The sequence below is a fragment of the Myodes glareolus genome, chromosome 1 (genome assembly GCF_982192425.1).
Source record: "Myodes glareolus chromosome 1, mMyoGla1.1, whole genome shotgun sequence".
Classification (NCBI taxonomy): Eukaryota; Metazoa; Chordata; class Mammalia; order Rodentia; family Cricetidae; genus Myodes; species Myodes glareolus.
The window spans coordinates 75,648,826-75,668,031 of NC_142026.1; the positions used below are offsets into that span (position 1 = coordinate 75,648,826).

General features: G+C 36.9%; 1 pseudogene; it reads right to left on the reverse strand.

The window, feature by feature from the left end:
• Positions 1-1,849: 1,849 nt before the first annotated feature.
• LOC125411807 (vomeronasal type-2 receptor 116-like) lies at positions 1,850-17,531 on the reverse strand (annotated as a pseudogene).
• Between the last annotated feature and the right edge of the window lie 1,675 nt (positions 17,532-19,206).

A 19,206-nucleotide genomic window follows, 5' to 3' on the forward strand; every position in this document is an offset into this window, starting at 1 on the left:
ACTAATGACTCTTTGAATGAATACTTGCAAATAAAGAGAAACAGACAAAATTTTTCCCCTATTTTATTTTTATCCTTACTTTTCTTTTCATGTCCTCAATTTGGTTTTATTTGGGGTGTGTGCAGAGATGGAGGGCAGATGTGAAGAGACAGGTGAATGAGTGTGATCTAGATACATGATGCAAAAGACACATAGAATAAATAAATAAATAAATAAATAAATAAATAAATAATGGAAAAAAGGAAACAAAAGGCTAATCTAGTCTCAAGAGCAAGTTCCAGGACAGTAGGGTACACAGAGAAATCATGTCTCAAAAAAAAACCCCAAAAGAAAACAACAACAACAACAAAACCCCAGCAAACAGCAACAAAACAACAAGGAAAATGAAGAAAAAGTATGAATAACATAAGTGAAAAAGTTTTCATCTTTGTAGATGATCTAATAGTTAAAATACTGAAAATTTTCATCTAAAACTCCTATAACTGACAAGCAGTTTCTGCAAAGTGGCAGGCTACAACATTTGTATAAAAAGTCAAAAGCCCTCTGATACAATATAACTAAAGCACTGAGAGAGAAATAAGGGGAGAAACCACATGCTCCATAGGTTTCAAATTTACTTATGAATAAAGTTCATCAAAGGCATTAAAAATTTCTACAATTTTTTAATGTATAACGAGATAGAAGACACTATAAGCTTCAGTACCTCTGGGCTACGAACCTAGTGCAATGGAAATTCCCAGGAATCTACAAAGTTAACCCAGGCTAAGACCCCTAACAATGGGGGATGTGGAGCCTGAACTGGAATCTTCAACCTGGTGACACATTCTAAGCAGAAGGACTGGTGACAAGAAGGCTCCAGTTGAGAACTACCACCATTGCTTTCAGCAGAATCCTCAGTCTGAGCTGATGAGTGTGGAGTCTTCTACAATACAGAATCTTAATTGGAGGCCGGCCATGTTCATTCAAGTTGACATTTAAGAACACACACACACACACACACACACACACACACACATGTATATACATATATGTAGATAGACACATAGATACATGTACAAATATCTCTATCTCTGTCTATCTACACACACACACACACACACACACACACTATTTTAATGGACTATGAAGATGAGGCTTGTCTGAATAGTGGATTTCTCTGTGAATGAGGACAATGCATCATGGGAAGAGTCCTGGGGATCTGGAGACAGGGGAGGTATCATGTCCCACTTTTAGGAACTCTGTGTGTATAAAAGTGTGTGCCAGTCCCCACCTTTGTTATGGATTCTTATTTAACCTCCTTGAATTAGTCTTCCAGACTGATCTTGCTCTCTCAGACATGGTGCATGAATTTTCAGCCATCATACAGACAGAATCTGAAGTCAAATGCCAGGATATTCTGTTGATTCTTTCTGGAGACCTGGGTACAAAGAAACCTCTACCTCAATGTCTGCACAGGTCTTCCTGGAATGGAGGTCTTTCCTAGTCCATGGGGTGAGTTGGAGGAATAAGCACCAGTTTAGCAAAAGGTGTTGGGTTGTGAAGAAGTGACAAGATAAAGGCTGCTTGAATGTTTCAAGTGAAACAGACAAGGGAGTAAAGAGTCTGTGTACATTTGACACAGGTCACCATAATCCAAAGAGTGGCTCCAGGTATTGACTTCAAATTGGTTGCTTTAGTTGATATTTGGTCATAAGATCCTATGTTTGCAATAACTTTGTATGTAGCTCATAATATCCTATTATGGTATAGGATAATCTTTATGAAAGGTTACATCAAATATAAAGTATTTGGATTTCTTCACAACAAAAATATATAACAAAATAAACCATGACAAATTGGTAAAGTGTCATAAGGGTTTCAGAAATAAAATGATATATTGACACAAATTTGTTGCATTAAATATCAAACTTAAAAATGTTTAAGAAGTTTTGCATATATATGACTCTTGAATCTGTCCATCAATCTATGAAATTGGTAGAGAAAATAAACCTTTTTGGAATCCAGTTGTCAAATTAATAAAATATGTGCATGATTCAAGAGTAAGTACTAGCAAATTAGGATTTCATCAGCAAACAAAATCAATAACATAAAAGTAATAGTGAACACTAGAGGTGGACTCAAAATACAGGATATATTTCAACATGAAAAAAAGGATGGATGCCTAAGTCAGTTAGCCAAAATAGTTACCTAAAGAAATAACAGTCTCTGGGATCAAAAGCCAAATTATAACTTGGTATACGAGTGTTCAGATGGTGAACAATCATGCTTGAAAGTTCTTTAATTTAAGAAACCAGGAAGCTAGGTGTTAAAATTTTTTTTCTTTCTGACATATGCTTTGCCTCTTATGTGATGAAGTGAGTTCATTTCTGGTCTTAATAATATAATGTAGCAATTGGGGACAAAGATGATGCCTAATAGCCAAGATAAAGAGGACTTCCATAGCCACTATTACCTTACTCTTGGTGCTTTGGTAGACGGGGAGGAAGTTGATCCAGACACTGCAGAACATGAGCATGCTGAAAGCCAGGAACTTGGCTTCATTGAATATGTCAGGCAGATTCCTGGACAAAAGCCCTAAGGCCAGTGTTCCTAGGCATCCCAGGATGCAGTAGAAGGCAATATCCGAGTCTTTGTTGCAAATGATGATGATGATGTAACCATGTACTGAATGAGCAGCTTTGTCAATAAATGGAGGAAATGTTGCCAGCCAAATTCCACAGTGAACAACTTGCGGCAGCATGCACATGATAATGATGAAATTAGAAGCCCAAATCAGCAACCACCTCCTCATTCTCCCTGGGATGGTGATCTTGAAGGCTGTAAGGACAGTGAGAGTTTGGGCAGCAGCACAGTGGAAAGAGCCACAGTGAACAGAAGAACAAAGTATTTTCCTGCAGAAAACCGGTGACTGTGCTAGGATGTCCAAGAAGTGACAGGGACAGAGAAAACAGAGAGTCAGAGTGCTGAGCAGAATGTAACTGAGATCCCAGTTATTGGCCTTGACAATGCGAGTATCTCTGTGCTTCTGCAACACCCCAAGAACAATAGCTGTAAGTGAAAATAAGCCCAGGGACAGGCAACTATGTGATTTCCCTAAGGGGTCATCATAGGCCAGAAATGTCACACAGTGGCTCTTTGTATTTGCATAGTGAGTTTCTGGAATCTTCACACACTGATTCTCATCTGGCAGAAATGCAGGTGATCATGAATGCATATCTAGGTTTCTCCTTTTATCCCAAGCCACTTCTCACGTATCCTAGCACATGTCAATGTTATCTGAACCACCTTGCTTTGTTTCAGATACAAATACAGAAAGATTAATTCAATTTGCCTTCTCCATGCTGACACAAATTAAAGAGCCCCAATGCTTCCTCTGCTGTTACTCAGATGGTATCCTTGCCTTTGATGACACTATTTTATCTGTTTTAGAAGTCCTTATAGCAATGAATACGTTGCCTGAACCTAATTTAGTTCTGACATTGTCTCTTCATCAATAAATCTCCATTTTTAAGAGGGAATGGATCTTCAGTGCAATAAAGGGAATATCCATTGAAATCCTTATCTTATAATGGTGTTCTCCTATATGTATCCCAAATGTACCTACATTCATAAAGCCCATGATAGTCTCTATGTTTTCTTATTCTCTAAAGGAACCAGAGTGAATAAGTATTTTTAAATTCCTGGAACCTTGAAACTAGTGACACTGTTCTCATACTTTTATTTTCATACCTTTGTACATTAGTATCTATGTAATGCACAGATATAGAACTAATCATATATTATTATGCCTTTAAGAACAGTGTCTGAACACTCTGTTCCTGATATCTTATCAATTTACTTTTAGATTATGATATATGCTTATGGATTTTTCTGCCTTCTTTTCAGTATATTAATAGTATCACTATTTCTATATGCCTTTTTAATTTTATATATTTAATTCTCTATATCATCACGTCACCATTCATATTACCATATTATCATGATTTCCCCTCCCCCAACTCCTCCTTTCAGACTCCATTTGGTGAAGCTATTTGGAAAGAATTAGAAGATATGGCCCTTTTAGGAGAGGCAAGTTGCTGTGGATGGGTTTTAAGGATCTTATCATTCAGTTTGTCTTCTCTGTCTTCTACTTGTGGATCAGCATTTAAGTTCTCTTTTCAACTGTTCCTGTTGTCATGCTGCCTTAGTTAAATTGATATTTCTGAGAAGAGAGATCATAACAAGGCAACACATAAAAGAAAGAATTTAACTTGCAGTCTCACAGTTCCAGATGGAGAACATGGCAAGCTGTAGGAAGTAATGGAGACAGAAAAATAACTGAGAATTTATATCTTATCTCTAGTCTTGAGGCAGAGGAGAGAGAAAAGGGGGGGGATGGGAATGAAGTGGGTTTTTGAATCCTCCATTCCCACCCTAAATGACAGATCTTCTTTAACATGGTCATACCTAATCCTTCCCAAACATTTCCACAACTGTAGACAAAGTGTTCAAACGTAAGAGCCTATGGGGGCCATTTTCATTCAAACTACCACACAAGCCTCTGCTCTGCCTTACTGACTCTAACAGTCTAAAACTGTAAGTCAATTAAATGCATTATTTTATAAGTTGCTTGGTGATAGTGCTTTTCATAGCAATAAAAAAGACACTAAGATAAACTGCATGGTGAAATGACGCATACTGTTCTGGTGTGGGAAAAGTGGTTTTCTGTAGGTAGCTATGTCTACAACAATTGCTCAAGAACTCAAAGCAGGTATGAAGTTCACTGTCAGGGAAGTGTTATTTCAGCGGAAAAAATGAACTGTAACCTGTGGTTTTCTAACAGTTGGAAGGAAGAGGATTGTCTCCACTGCAGTGAATTGATTGCAGTTCACTTACAGCTGATTTTTATTGGCTTAAATATTGTAGATATGGACAGCTGTGACTGTTTTCTGCATGATTGACATTTACCTGTCTCACAGAAAATCCCATTCTCTGGGCATTGCCTGCAGTCAAAGCAACAGGCAGCCTCACCCTCTTGTTGGGTTTTCCTGAATCCAGAATGACAGCTCTCACTGCATCCAAACTGTGGAATCTGAGCATAATACAATGAATGTTATCAAATGGTCAGGGTTCTATGGAATCTCCAATAGATAGAGAGTTTTTGAATATAGAACTGGTAATTTACTTATTATGCTAATATTTCTAAATGCAGATAGTTTTTTATTTTTTATTACTAAGGTGAGTCAGTCACAGGCCCAAGTGGTAAATTCTTGACCCTAATAACATGATTTTGTTGGAAAACTGATGAAAACCTATGAGGTGAGGCAGAGAAGTACTAATTTAGGTCGTTGGTATCATGTCTTGGTTAGATTACAAACTTATTTTTTGTACTTCTGGTACAAATGTAACTAATTATTTTTCTTCCATGGTAGGGGCTCATCTTGTCTTCTATGGTAGTAGTTCATCTTAGAACAATTGTGGAAATCAATCTAGGAGAATCATTGTGAAAGTTTTTCTAGATTAGATTACTTGAGGTCAAAAACTCTTTCTAAAGTTGGGGGACATGTTTTATTGACCTTTATCCCTGAAAGAATGAAAAGGAAGAAAGGATGATAACAGTAGCATTTAGCTGTCTCTGGACCCTGCTTGTTGATGCAATGTGAACTGTTGCTTCCTTCTCCTAATGACATGGCTTCCTGCAGTGACTGAATATATAGTTGGCTAACTACGTGCCAAGAAAAATGCTCTTATATTGTTTGTTAACTAACATTTTTGCAATAAAAAATAAACAAATAATATTTCTACATACTCCCATCATGCTTATATTTCTTGACAGGGGCCTGGAAAGAAAAGGCAAACTGAGCATTGACTGAAACCATCTAAGATGGGATAAAATGAAATCTTTTGTCAGGTGATTTATGATAATGATGGAAATCATTCTGGAAAAGATACTGTATATATTTGTATATATAATATTAAATAAATGGACAGATTGGAAAATACATGGTTCATTCAGCAAAATTTGGTATTAAGATGATTCTTTATATTGGTAGTCATTATGAGTCTATAAATGGGTCTGTGTGAGCAGTGAAGAGTCAAGATACACAGAAATAAATTTTTTGAAATTTATATACAGGTTAAAATACTGGTTAGACTTACATAGATCTAATCTACATGGGAAGTAGTAAAAGACAAGATCTCATGAGTAAACTGGGAGCATGGAGACCTTGGGGGAGGCCTGAAGAAGGGAGGGGAGAGGTAGGGAGGGGAGCAGAGAAAAATGTAGAGCTCAATAAAAATCAATAAAAATACTGAAGTTAGATGCAACCCACCTCTGTCAATCCTGTGACCACTGTATCATATGATGGGATAAAGACAATTTCTGGCCCTCTGGATCATTTGGAAAAAAATGTTTCTACTTTCACATTTAGCCCAAGACCTTTTGGGAAATTCAAAAATTGAGAATGTCATATTCTGCATGTGATTTTCTTTTCCAGTCAAGAACTACCTAGTCTCCAGCATGATTGATAAGTTGTGTGTTCTTTAGAAAAGGGTGAAGCTAAAAGAGATGCACATTCTTATGTTGCATGAACTCCAGAGAACTACAACAGATGTAGAATCAGGGAACATCTCTTCTTGAGTGTAATACCTGATGTGCAAAACACCTTTAATATAGGTATCAATCACATGAAACAAATGATACCCGAGGATAATGAAAGCATCATTATTCTGCTAAAATATTCTAATATGTTCCATTAGAAAACTTAGAACTAAGCACTCCTAAATTATAAATGTGCATGGATAAAAAATTTTGCCTTCCTTGAAACTATAATCATATCCAATTAAAATTTGAAAATATTTAGGATTCTTTCTGTAAAATGAATGATTTTATGAGTTTTCATTTATGTAATAGGCATCTTAGAAGTGTTCAGGTTCATTGTGATAATTGTCTCTCTCTGCCTTTTCTGTTGTGTGAAATCTCTGGGGTAAATTGACTTTTTATATTGAAAATTTTAACCTGCAAATATTGTTTTACCTTTTGCAATACAACTATATATTGACTTAAAACATAATCCTCCTTGCACCATCTCTCTTGCAGTATTTTGACAAAATAATCTAAACTATATTTTGCCCAGTTTGAGTGCATTTGTAACCCCTTAGAGTGGCATGTTGCTGATGCTATAATACTACAGAAGTGGCATTACCTGGCAGGGGAAGAATACCATCTCTTTTCATTTTCCACGAGTTTAAAATTGTACTTCATTGAGGATCATCTCATGTAGACTGTGGGCCACAACATACACAGCATTGTACACATTTAAACTCTCTTCACTAATGGCCATGTCAAATATGTTCCCTGGAAAGAAGGCCAAGGAGGCATTAGGCAGACAGTTATCCACAATTTTGCAATCTTTCTTTAGAAATGAGCAATTGAAGAATGAGTGCCACAGTACATGAAGATAAATGTCTTCTAGGTATTTGGAAGGATTGGCTGTCTGAATAAAACCTGTAAAATTAATAATCTCTTTATAGTGTGAAAAAATAAGCCCCCATGCAATGCATCTAAAAGTAAATATTTATCAAATTTAGAAGCATCCCAGTGTGAGTTCAGGATCCAGATTTTCCACATAAGTAACTTTTGTTTTTTATTTGCTACTAAACTCAAAAGAGAATCAGTGTCCCAATAAATAATAATCACCTTTGCTGATGATTCCAGGATTTGCATCTGACTTTTCTAGGATGTGGTCAGAAATGAACCCCTGCTGACTAGAATCATTACCAGAAATGCCAGGCAGACTTCATTTTTCAGCATCTCACTTCTCAAATCTGACAAAATCTTGGCACCGCTGTGATCATCTATGATGAACAATCCCACCCAGATCAAGGGGAAATAAACCGTCAAAGATGCAATGTCTTGGTGGGGACCAGGTACAGGAAAGAAAACCACCTTCATTCACTCAGAGTGATATCAAAAGGTCCAAAAATAAGTTGTGGGAAAAGACAATGAGAAACAGGAACATTGATACAAACCTCAAGTCAATTCTGCAGCAATGATTTTTAGCCTTTAGGACAATCCTTCTTTGACAATCAAATATGTCTTCCTATGTGTTTTTTTAGAAACGTACAGTGACCCAATAGCCACTCAGGAATCAGCCTGGAGGGACTTCATGTCCCCAAATCGGGCTTTGCCGCGGTTGCTTTATACAGGTTTAAACTAATCTTTATTGTTCTATTTACCTACAAAGATTCAGAAGTCAGAGGTTAGATCAGAGAGGCCAAGAAGCAACCAGATGACCTTCCTTTTTGTTTTCCAGAGACATATTTCTCCGATTGTCCCGATTAAAAACAAAAGCACCAAACTCCAAGTCCTGCCCTTCTCATTCCTGTGCATTTATCTGTATTCGTGGATCATCTGGACTCTGTATGGCTAATTCCAGTCAACTAATTGCTGACTCCACCACCTGAACCAACGCTGATTTTTTTTTTTTTTTAGTTAACACAAACACCACCTCGGGGTTCACAGTGTGGTTGAATATCCCTCTACAGTACAGACAATATTCAGAAGTTCAATAGTGTGGTGTGCCTGCTCCACTCCGCCCCTTCTCTCTATTCTAAGCTACAAAATTATAGGTGTAGCACCACCTATATCTGCATTATTTCCCTATCCATGAAGAGTTACTCAAGTTCTTACCTGAACATGGACACTAGCTCAGAATTGAGAATAATAGAGGGTTATTTATTTAGGGGTAGACTCACAAATCACAATCCTCTGCTAGAATGGAGAACAGCAACCGTATCCCACAGCCAGAAAAGAGGCTGGATATGTGCTTTACATCGGTATAAATAGTACAAAAGGCTATGCCCAAGTGGGCGGGTAACTTAAAGGCTACTGGTGGTAGGAATTCCTACAGCAACCCCTTTTCCCTCACAGACAGCTGAATTGCTATCAAGTATAGCTGGCATGGTGTCCTATCCCATCACCCTCTCTAACCTGTGGAAATTTGTACAGATCCAGCAGTGTCCCTATGTATTCCTCTATTTCCCATGCTGGCTGTGTAAGTACGGCAGCTGAATGCTTTATTTTGTACATCTGTAGTAAGGAATGCCATATCCAGGGCCTGAAAGTGAGTCAAAAAGACTGGACAAAGTGTACCTTTGACCATGTGGGACAGCGTGGACTCCCAGGGATGTATTAATTAAAAGATAGGTATTACTGTTGATCTCCGCAGTGGCAAACATCATGGTCAAAACACACTGATAGTTCCTCAACTTAGACCTGTAGACAAGGGAGAACAATATTTAGGTGGAAGACTCATGCCAATGACTTTTAAAGTTTATTGCTTCTGTTTCCAAAAATATGTAAGAATCTTCACACTATTTGCTGGAATTAGAATGAGAGCATTATTTCTTTTTTTCTAATTTTTAAAATTGAAAATAGATTCGTTTTTATGCAATATATTCAATTACAATTTTTCCTTCACCAACTCCTTCCAGGTCCTCACTACTACCACTCCCACCTATATCCACGTCCTTTCTTTCTTGTATTAGAAAAACAACAGCTATATAAATAATAATAATAAAAAATTTAAAAAACAAATAGGTCAAAATTAGATAAAACAAACAAAAAGAGCCTAAGAAAAAGGACAAAAAAGACATAGATACAGTGACACATGTTTTCATACACAGAAGACCATAAAAAAATCACAAACCTTATGGTACATTATTATTTGTACATAAATGACACGTAAGATTTAAAAGAATTAACATCAAAAAGTGGCATTCAGTCTCTTTCCATCTGCTACTGAGCATGGTGTCTGCCTTTAAGAAATGTTTGTATATCCAATGAGATTCCCTTAAAGAAAACAAATGTTTATATTTGTTAGGGATGGAGGTGTGTGACAGCTTGGATGTAGCTCTAAATTAATGATGGGGCTTGTGCCCACTTTTCCTCTCAGTGCTGGTACCCATCTGTCTTAGTGTAGTACAGGCCCTGTGCACCCTCCCACAGTCTTTGTGAGTTAATATTTGCATCAGTCCTGCTATGTTTAGAAGGTCTTGTTTTCTCAGTGTCTTCCACTTTATCTGACTCTTATAACCTTCCCACCTCCTCTTCTGCTGGGTTCCCTGAGTGTTGAGGGAAGAGACTTCAGGAAGACATTCAATTTAGAGCTGAGTGTTAAACTGCTGGAGGGAACCTCTTTGATGATGGATGAGTGACATGTGATTTATGAATATAGCAGAATATCCTTAGGAGACATTTTGTTGCTACATTCTTTTAATGGAACAATAGTATTTGCTTGCCCTCTTGGTCCATGACCTATCTAGTCTCAAGTTCTTGACAACCTAAGAAGTTCTGGGTTCCATCTCATGGAGTGAACCTAAAATTCTATCAGATTTTGGTTGTTTAGTCCCACAAGCTTTGTGCCATTTTGCACTTGTATATTGCTGGCAGGACACCATTGCAGGAGGGTTTGTAGCTATATTGGTGTTTACCTTTCTCCTTTGATAGCAGGTAGGCTGTCTTCCAGTATCATGAGTACTTGTCTGTAAGAGTAAAAGCTCTAAGTAGGCACCAGATCTGTTTCTTCAAGTTCAATGAGTCCTGAAGTGATGATGGAAGATACAAAATAATCCCACACTAGTTCAGAATGACGTATAATAAAGGGTTATTTATTTAGGGCAGACTTACAAATCACTGTCTTAGATCATAATCCTCTGCACAAATGGGGAATAGGAACAGAGTCTAGCAGCTGGAAGTGAGAGTTGGAAGCAAGAGAGTGAGCACAGGCTTTACTGCTGCATTTATAGTATAAGAAACCATCCCCAAGTGGGCTGGCATCTTAAAGGCTATTGGATGAAGGAACGGAAGGAGCTTCCACAGCACTGTAGGTATTGTCGTCAGCAATAGGACATTACCATTAATTTGTGGAGAGGAGCCAATAGTCTTGACAGTAGCCTGAGTTATTTGAATGCTTCCATGGGCCTGTTTGGCTAACAACTCAATTAACCCATCCCCCAATGGGAAGTTTTATTAGGTGATGAGAAATGTCTAGTTGGGTCTTTCTCTACTCTGTCATTTGGTGATTCCATTGAGATTTCTTTCATTAATCTATATATTTTAAGACGTTTCCACTGTATTAAGTTTCTATGGCTTAATTAGTTTCTTATGACATAAATGACACTTTGTTTCATTTCTTTAGTACTATGTGAAACCCTGAATGTGAATCTCCCAGTAACTTGAGTGTAAACAGAGGCTGTGCTCTCATTTTCCGGCCACCCAGACATGAATAATCACACAGAAACTATATTAATTACAACACTGGTTGGCAGATGGCTCAGGCGCACTTGTAACTAGCTCTTACATTTTTAATTAACCAATTTCTATTAATCTATGTATTGCCATGAGGCTGTGGCTTCCTTGTAAGGTTCTAGCATCTTTCTCCTTCGGGAGTTACATGGCATCTCCTAATGCTGCCTTATTTCTCCCTGCATTCTATTTAGTTTTCTTGCCTATCTCTATTCTGCCCTGCCATAGGCCAAAGTAGCTCCTTTATTAACCAATGGCAATAAAACATATTCATAGCATACAGACGGGAATCCCACATTACTTGAGCTCTACAAGGGTAAGCAAAGATTCGGTTGCCTTACATCTGTGATGAATTCTGTCTATGAATTGGAACAAGATTTTCACATCTTTTAGGGTTCAGCTTTCAATCTACACAATCACACAAAAAGCAACTGCTTCTTGATCAAGCCACCAGCAACTAAGATACTGCTTAATTAAATAACATCCAGGTTATTCAACCTGTCTGAACAGCAGTTGACATTTCTATAACAATTCATTTTTATATGTATATTGTGTGATATGAGTAAATATTTCTCTGTGATGTGTGTGTGTATGCATGATGCTAGGCAGAGGAAACTTCAAATGGGGGTTGTTATCTTTCAATGTATTTAATAAGAGGTCTTTTTGTGGCACATGAATTTATTGGTCTCCTGTTTCTGTCTTTCATTTCTCTAAAAGCAACCAGTTTATCATGTATATTGCTTTCTTTGTTTTTGTGATCTGCAAAAGTAAACTCAGTTCTTACATTTGTACTATAAGCATGTTGCCTTATGATCTATTTATTCATTCTATTAATATTAGTCACTAGTGAGTAAAATAGCTTGCACTCTATAACAGCCACTCTTTTAGAGTCTGGGTTAGCTCACTCGGGATGAATTTTTCTAGTTCTATACATGTGCCTGCAGATTCATGAAATCATTGATTTTCACTGCTAAATATATATATATATATATATTAATGTCATATATATGACATTTTCTTCACCATTATTTGGTTGAGGGACATCTAGGTTGTTTTGGGTTCTGGATGTGACAAATAATGCTGCTATAAACGCAGTTGAGCAAGTATCCTTGCGGTATGGTTGAGCATTCTTCTTCGGTTGAGAATTCTATGTTTAAGTCTGTATTCCATTTCTTTTATACTTTTTTATTGCTTTTATTGAGCTATACATTTTTGTCTGTTCCCCTCCCTCCCTTCTCTCCTTCTACCTTCTCCCATGATCCCAATTACTAAGGAAATCTTATCTTTTTATCCTTCCTATGTATATCCATGTATGTCTCTTAGGGTCCTCTTTGTTGTGAACTGTAGGCTGGCTTCTCTTTGCTTTATGTTTAAAATCCACTTATGAGTGAATATGTATTATATTTGTCTTTCAGGGTCTGGATTACCTCACTCGATATGCTTTTATTCTAGGTTCATCCATTTGCCTACAAATTTCAAGATGTCGTTATTTTTTTTTTACCACTGAGTAGTATTTCATTATGTAAATGTGCCATTTTTTTTATCCATTCCTTGGGTGAGGGGTATCTAAATTGATTCCATGTTCTAGATATTACAGATAATACTGCTATGAACATAGTTGAGCACATGCCAATAAAAACAACACATAGACAGAAGGACCTCTCCCACATCAGCTGAGGATGTTCAACAATGATATCGTTTCTCAAACATTTGTACTTTATTTTTTTGAGGTATGTTTTCTATGCCCAATTTTAATTTATTTCTTTATGCTTAAGATTTTGAGTATTTTATATATTCTAATCGCTAACCCTCAGATATCTAGCAGAAAATTTTTCTCGTTCTGTATATTGCCTTTTGCTCAAGTGATGGTCTTTTTGCTGTACAGATTTTTTTTAATTTCCTGAAAACCAATTATTAATTGTACTTTTTATTCCTCTTGCTTATTTCCTTCCTTCCTTCCTTCCTTTTTTCCTTTTTTCCTCTCTCTATATTTCTTCTCTTTCTGTCTTTCTATTTTTGAAATAAGGGATAATATCCCTCAATCTACCCCTGAAATTTGCTACATAAAGGAAGCTGGCCTTAAACTCCTAGAAACCCACCTGCTCCTACTTCTAAGTACTGGAATTAAAGCATTCTACCATCATAACATGGCCTTAATTATTGGCCTGCACCATCATGGGCTAGTTCATAAAGTCCTTTCTTGTGCCAGTGATTTCAAGAGTATTCTCTATTTTTTTATTGGACTCAGCATATAAAGGTTTTTACAAACATTCTTCATAATCTTGAATTATGACATTTTTGATTACACACTCATCCCCAGTAACTCTTCTTAGACCCACTCCATGGTATACCCACCCAACTTTTTGTCCTTAAATATAAATCATTCAAGACCACTTTTTGCTACCCAACTGTTCTTGAATACATGTTAGAATGTGGTCAATTTATGAAGTTATACATTCTTAGAGAAAACTATATTTCCCTTTCCTGAACCTAAAAATTGTCATTCACCCTGTGGCTATGGGTCAAACTGTGCTCAACTCCCTGAATCCTGACATTTGGTCTGTCACGGGCTTACACGGCTCTTGTCCATGCTGTCAAAATTAGTGTGAGTTCTTATGTGCAGCTGCCCTATTATGTCCAGGATATGTTTCCATATAGTCACTCATCACCTCTATCTCTTGCATATTATGTGTTCTTCCACAATGATCCCTGGGATGGTTTGGATGTGAGAGTTACATTCACTTCAGGGGTGATTATTATGTAGTCTCTTATTCTCTGTATTCATGTCTCTTGTGGGTCATTCTATAAATCACCACCTAGTGACTTTTCTGATAGGAATTGAGAAACCAAGTGATCAGTGTGTATAATAATAAATTATTAGGAATCAGTCTTACACTATGTCTATTTAGCAAGGTAATTGTTGCAGATCCTCTCCTAGGGCCTATCTTCTGTGTAGTCATTGGTTCTTGTCCTAATATTGGTGTCAAGTATTGACTTCACCATGTTGAACAGAACTTAAACCCAATCACTGAATGAGTTGTCTTAGTTTGCTTTCTGTTATGATGATAAAATATTGACCAAATACAACTTGGGTAGGAAAAAGGTTATTTGGCTTACAGGTCCATTTTCAGGGGAAACCATGTCAGGAAATAAAGGTGGGAGCCTAGAGGCATATACAAAAGTAAGAATCATGTTGGAATGCAACATCCTGGCCTACTACACATGAATTCTGTAACTTGCTATCTAATGCATCCCAGAATGTCTAGTCCAGATGTGGCATTACCCACAGTTATCTCAATCCTTATACATCAATCATTGAGAAAATTCTGTGGAGTCTTGACTACAAGTCAGTCTGATAGAGGAAAACCTTCAATGGAGAAATAATCTTTTTAGATTTGTTTAGGTTTATGCCCTATTCAGTGTCCATGTTCCTATTGCACGAGGGTCCATATCTTACCATGACACTGTTGTAGTTGAAAAGGTTATAACTACATGTGCTTGATGATTACTTTCCTCCTATATTAGTGTGCATAGCACTTCTAGTATTAAAAAGCTACCTAGCAAGGATGAAGCTTCCTGGTCTACTACTATTTGATTTTTTTCTATGTGCATTGACTCAAGTATGTGTTTTCTATAGCAATAGGGTCTTATCATCAAGTTCCAGAGGGTAACCAAGAACAACAGTAAAAGCCTGTAATGGTTGGGTCTTACGTTGAAATTCTTGATATATTGAAGTTGAGAGTTGAGTTTACTTAAGTTTCATTATTCTACATGTATCTATTTTTTCCTGGACTTTTATAATTAAATGATGTTGGAATTTGTCAGAGACCTTTACTACATTTAACCAGATGATCCTTTCTCCCCCAGTTCATTAGTCTGTGTATATGGTGGATTACATTCATTGATTTAGAGGTGTAGAACCTGTCCTGCATTTCTTGGGTAAGGCCAACATAATCATGGTGTAAAATCATTTTTGTGTGTTCTTGAATTCAGTTTTCAAGCATTTTTTGTGTCTATGTTCATAAGAAGTTGTCCTACAATTTTTGGGTTTATTTTTGTAGGGTCATTATATGTTTTTGAATCAGGGTAATACCACCTTCCCAAAGTCAATATTCTTTCTTTTTCTATTTTGTGTACTAATTTGAGATATATTACTCTTAATTATTTTTTGAGGCCTGGTAGAAAACTTCACTGACTCTACTTTACTTGAGCTTTTTTTATTTGGGATACTTTTAATTAATGTTTTGATCTCATTGGGTGGTAGAGGTCTATTTGAATGATTAACTTCATTGATATTTATGTAGCCACAATGAGGAAATTTAACTGAATAAAGAGAAAAATCTCTCTTTTAAATTACACACATAGTTTCTCACACCTATGAAATAAACTTTACCCAAAGCATGAAAGTTGTCGTGAGCCTTGAAGTGTATATGCTTGCATGCTATGCACTCTCTATGAAAAGTGTAATTTGAAAATGACTTGTCTAAATCAAATATGTTAATTGCTTATAGCTGTCCTAAGTTTATTTTAGTTTCATTTCTGACTTTATAAGATATCAAATCACATTGACACAGCACTCTCTTCTTGTACATATTAGACAAGTCAGGCACAGAGAACTCATATAATTACAAGTATGATCTTTGCAGGAGTAGAGGTTGTTGCTGTACAACCTGAAGAGAGACTCAGGTTGATGCACAGTTGTGCCTGAGCTGCTGGGATCAGAAAACAGAGAAGAAGAGAAGGAGTCTGAGGAATAGGGATACCATTTGCTGTAAAGCAGAAGTGCTCCTTTTAACACACAAGGTCAAATGTCTGGTAAACCATACATCTTTGTAATCTTACTTGAAGTGAGCATTGATCCCTGGAGCCAGTACTCCTCCACAGAATGTTTTCTCTAGAAGCCAATTTTTAAATTTCCCTAACTGCCTTTAGTATTTCCATTTCCAACTAAATCTATGTCAACATTTTTCACATCAAATGATGTTTCACACTTGAACAGTTTTCCTCTTCCACTGTTGAATTGATGACTTACTCCATAGTCACATCTCAGCAGACACAGTAATACCCCACAGACAATAATCTATCAGTCCTATGACTGTTTGGGGTGATTTTTTTTCCACCCATTGCCTCCAACCTAATTCTTGAATATGAATTTCCATGTTATCTTTGTTCACTTCAGACTTGACTTCAAGCTGCACTTCTCATTTTCAGACACTTATTGTGTGGTTACCTACAGCTATGAGCATGTAGCCTGGGATAAAACACACCTAACTTCTTTTAAACCCTAACATACAAGATTGTTCCTCTTTAGCTGGATCTATGATACTCAATTAGACTTCTCTGATACTATGTCTTAAACTTGCATCTTTGAGAATACCTAGAAACATCTTTCTGAGGCTCCACCACAATCAATGTGTGCACAGAAACACATTCACAACAATGAACATTCAGAATATATGCAGCAAACAGGTAAACAGGGTAAGTTCTCAAAGAATACAAATGCTAAAAGTCAGATTTAAAAAATCTGAGACAGGTGAAGGCATTACTAAAGAAGAAAGAATAGGTCCCAGTGTCTAATTCTAACATTCCTGCTTCCAAATCTTCAGCAGCAAACACAGATAATACTTGCAATTCCAGCCCCATACAAAGAAACTAATGGCTACTAACTTCAGTGGCATTATCTCTTCTCATGTGAGCCCATCTAGACCTCTAGAATCCCTTCAAATATTCTGTCAATCCTTCACCATGTAATCTTTTCTTGCTGAGTTAACACTGAAAAAGCATCCAAATTATGAGGAGCTACAGGCAGAGATTATGGGTAGAATTCCCAGTGTCTACTGCAGAAAGGAAAATGAATAAACCCCAAATTCCTTCACCCCATTTGAAAATAGCAGATGAGTCACTAGGAAGATAGCACTGCAGAAAAATCTATGAATGGAAGACAGGGTATGTCTTAATGGGGTAAAGGCAATAATAATGTTTGAATTTGTCCTTCCCCTAGGACATAAGAATGCCAAACCTTGAAAAAAAACTCAACCATAAAATCTCTGGTAAATTTATTCATTCTCCAATCAGTTGTTTTGTTGAGAGGGCAAGCAGCATAAGCATAGAAAAACCCAGCAGTCACCACATTTCCGTTACCATTTAAATGGTAATTCATTCTGACTAAGCATTCACTGCTGCTGTAGGACCTCACAAGAATAGGAATCCGCAGAAAGCAAGAGATAAAATCCAAGAGAACATATTAACCATGTATCTGCTGATTCATTAGTATGATAAGGTGGACTGACTATTTAGGGCCCAGCATGGATATGCATGGCTCATGTGTGTGTGTGTAGCTTGTTTATGATTTTATTGGTGACTGAAGTCATCCCTTGAATCATGCCAAGTTCTTTTTGACAGTATTCTTCATTCCCTTGTGGAATAATTCAATAATTTCTTTCCCTGGGCTTTGAATCTGAGGCCCTGAATTCAGAATAACAAACAGTATGCAGAAAAATAGTTTTAAGGATCTGCTCCAGCCCCAGGCAGTATGATATCATTCCAAATCACAAAGAACCAGTCCCAAGACAAGAAATGTTCTTAGTGGATTCTGTCACAAGTGTGAACCAAGAAACTACTAATGGGAAAGCCATTTATGATGATACAAACCTGTTACACCAGATGATGGCATGATAGGTAAAAAAGGCAAAAAAAGAAAAAAAAAAGGATTCATGCAAGTCCTGACCAACTCACAAAATCAGACACTATATTCTTTAGAACTGGGGACTATCTATCTTAGTTTTGTTTTTCAGAATCTTCATGAGTTTCAGAATGTTCCTTTTTGTATAGATGCATGTCTGAACACCAATATTAGGTCCATACCCCACTCTAAACAGTCTCTTTCGGATGAAACTAATGATTCTTTTGAGTTGATAAATTTCATGTTAGTGAAGAAATTAAGTTTGCTGTTTGAAGTTGAACTTTGACTTTCTATAATATTCATTTATCCACCATGAACCACTGAATCAACATACTTTCATGATACCTCCAATCCTAGAACATTGAATCTGTCCACTAATAATTTATATCTGGGAACATAGTGTCACTAAATATAATACCTCAGAAATATATCTAGGTTTTCATCCCTCCAGACACTGAGCAAATGTGTCAGGAGAAGGACAATGTTTCCAAAAGCACAAGGATGAGGGGGATGAGTTAAGACACTGACTACTGTGTGTGGCACTCTACCCATGATGCATGTTAACATAAAGGTGACCACAATAAAAACTATGCACAATATAGAATGCAAATCATTGTGTAAATAATGGCTTCTCCTTGATAATGATGAATTAATATTACTGGACTAGGTCACTGGTGAATTTCACTATCGTTCCTGCCCTCCTCCACTTTAATAGTCTGGATGCACTGTACTTGAACTCCCCGAGGACTCCAGGACTTGAACAGGATTGTAGTACCCCTAACATTGTTTTGCTAATCTTTGCCATTCTGACTGAGGTAAGAATTATCAAAATTCTTCTGTCTGATTTGCATTCCCTAATAGCTAAGGATGATGATCTTTTCTGGAGAATTTTTGGGATTTCTTCTTTTTATAACTCTTTGTACAGGTCCCAGGCCTACATTTGAACTGGTCATTATTTTTGTTTTATTGACTCATTATTTCTTGGGTTCTTTGTATATTCTGGATATTAAATCCTCTGTTAGATGAACAACCAGCAAAGAATCTCTGGCATAAAGTGGGCCTCCATTTTACCCTTAACTATGAAGAAGCTTTAGTTTTATGAAATTCCACTTGTAAGCTGTTGGCTATAATTCTTGGGCAAATGGCAGGATATTCAGGCAGTTCTTCCCTACACTGATATCATGTGGGGTACTGGCCATGCTTCCCTATAGCAGTTTAGGTTTAGGTCTCTTATCAA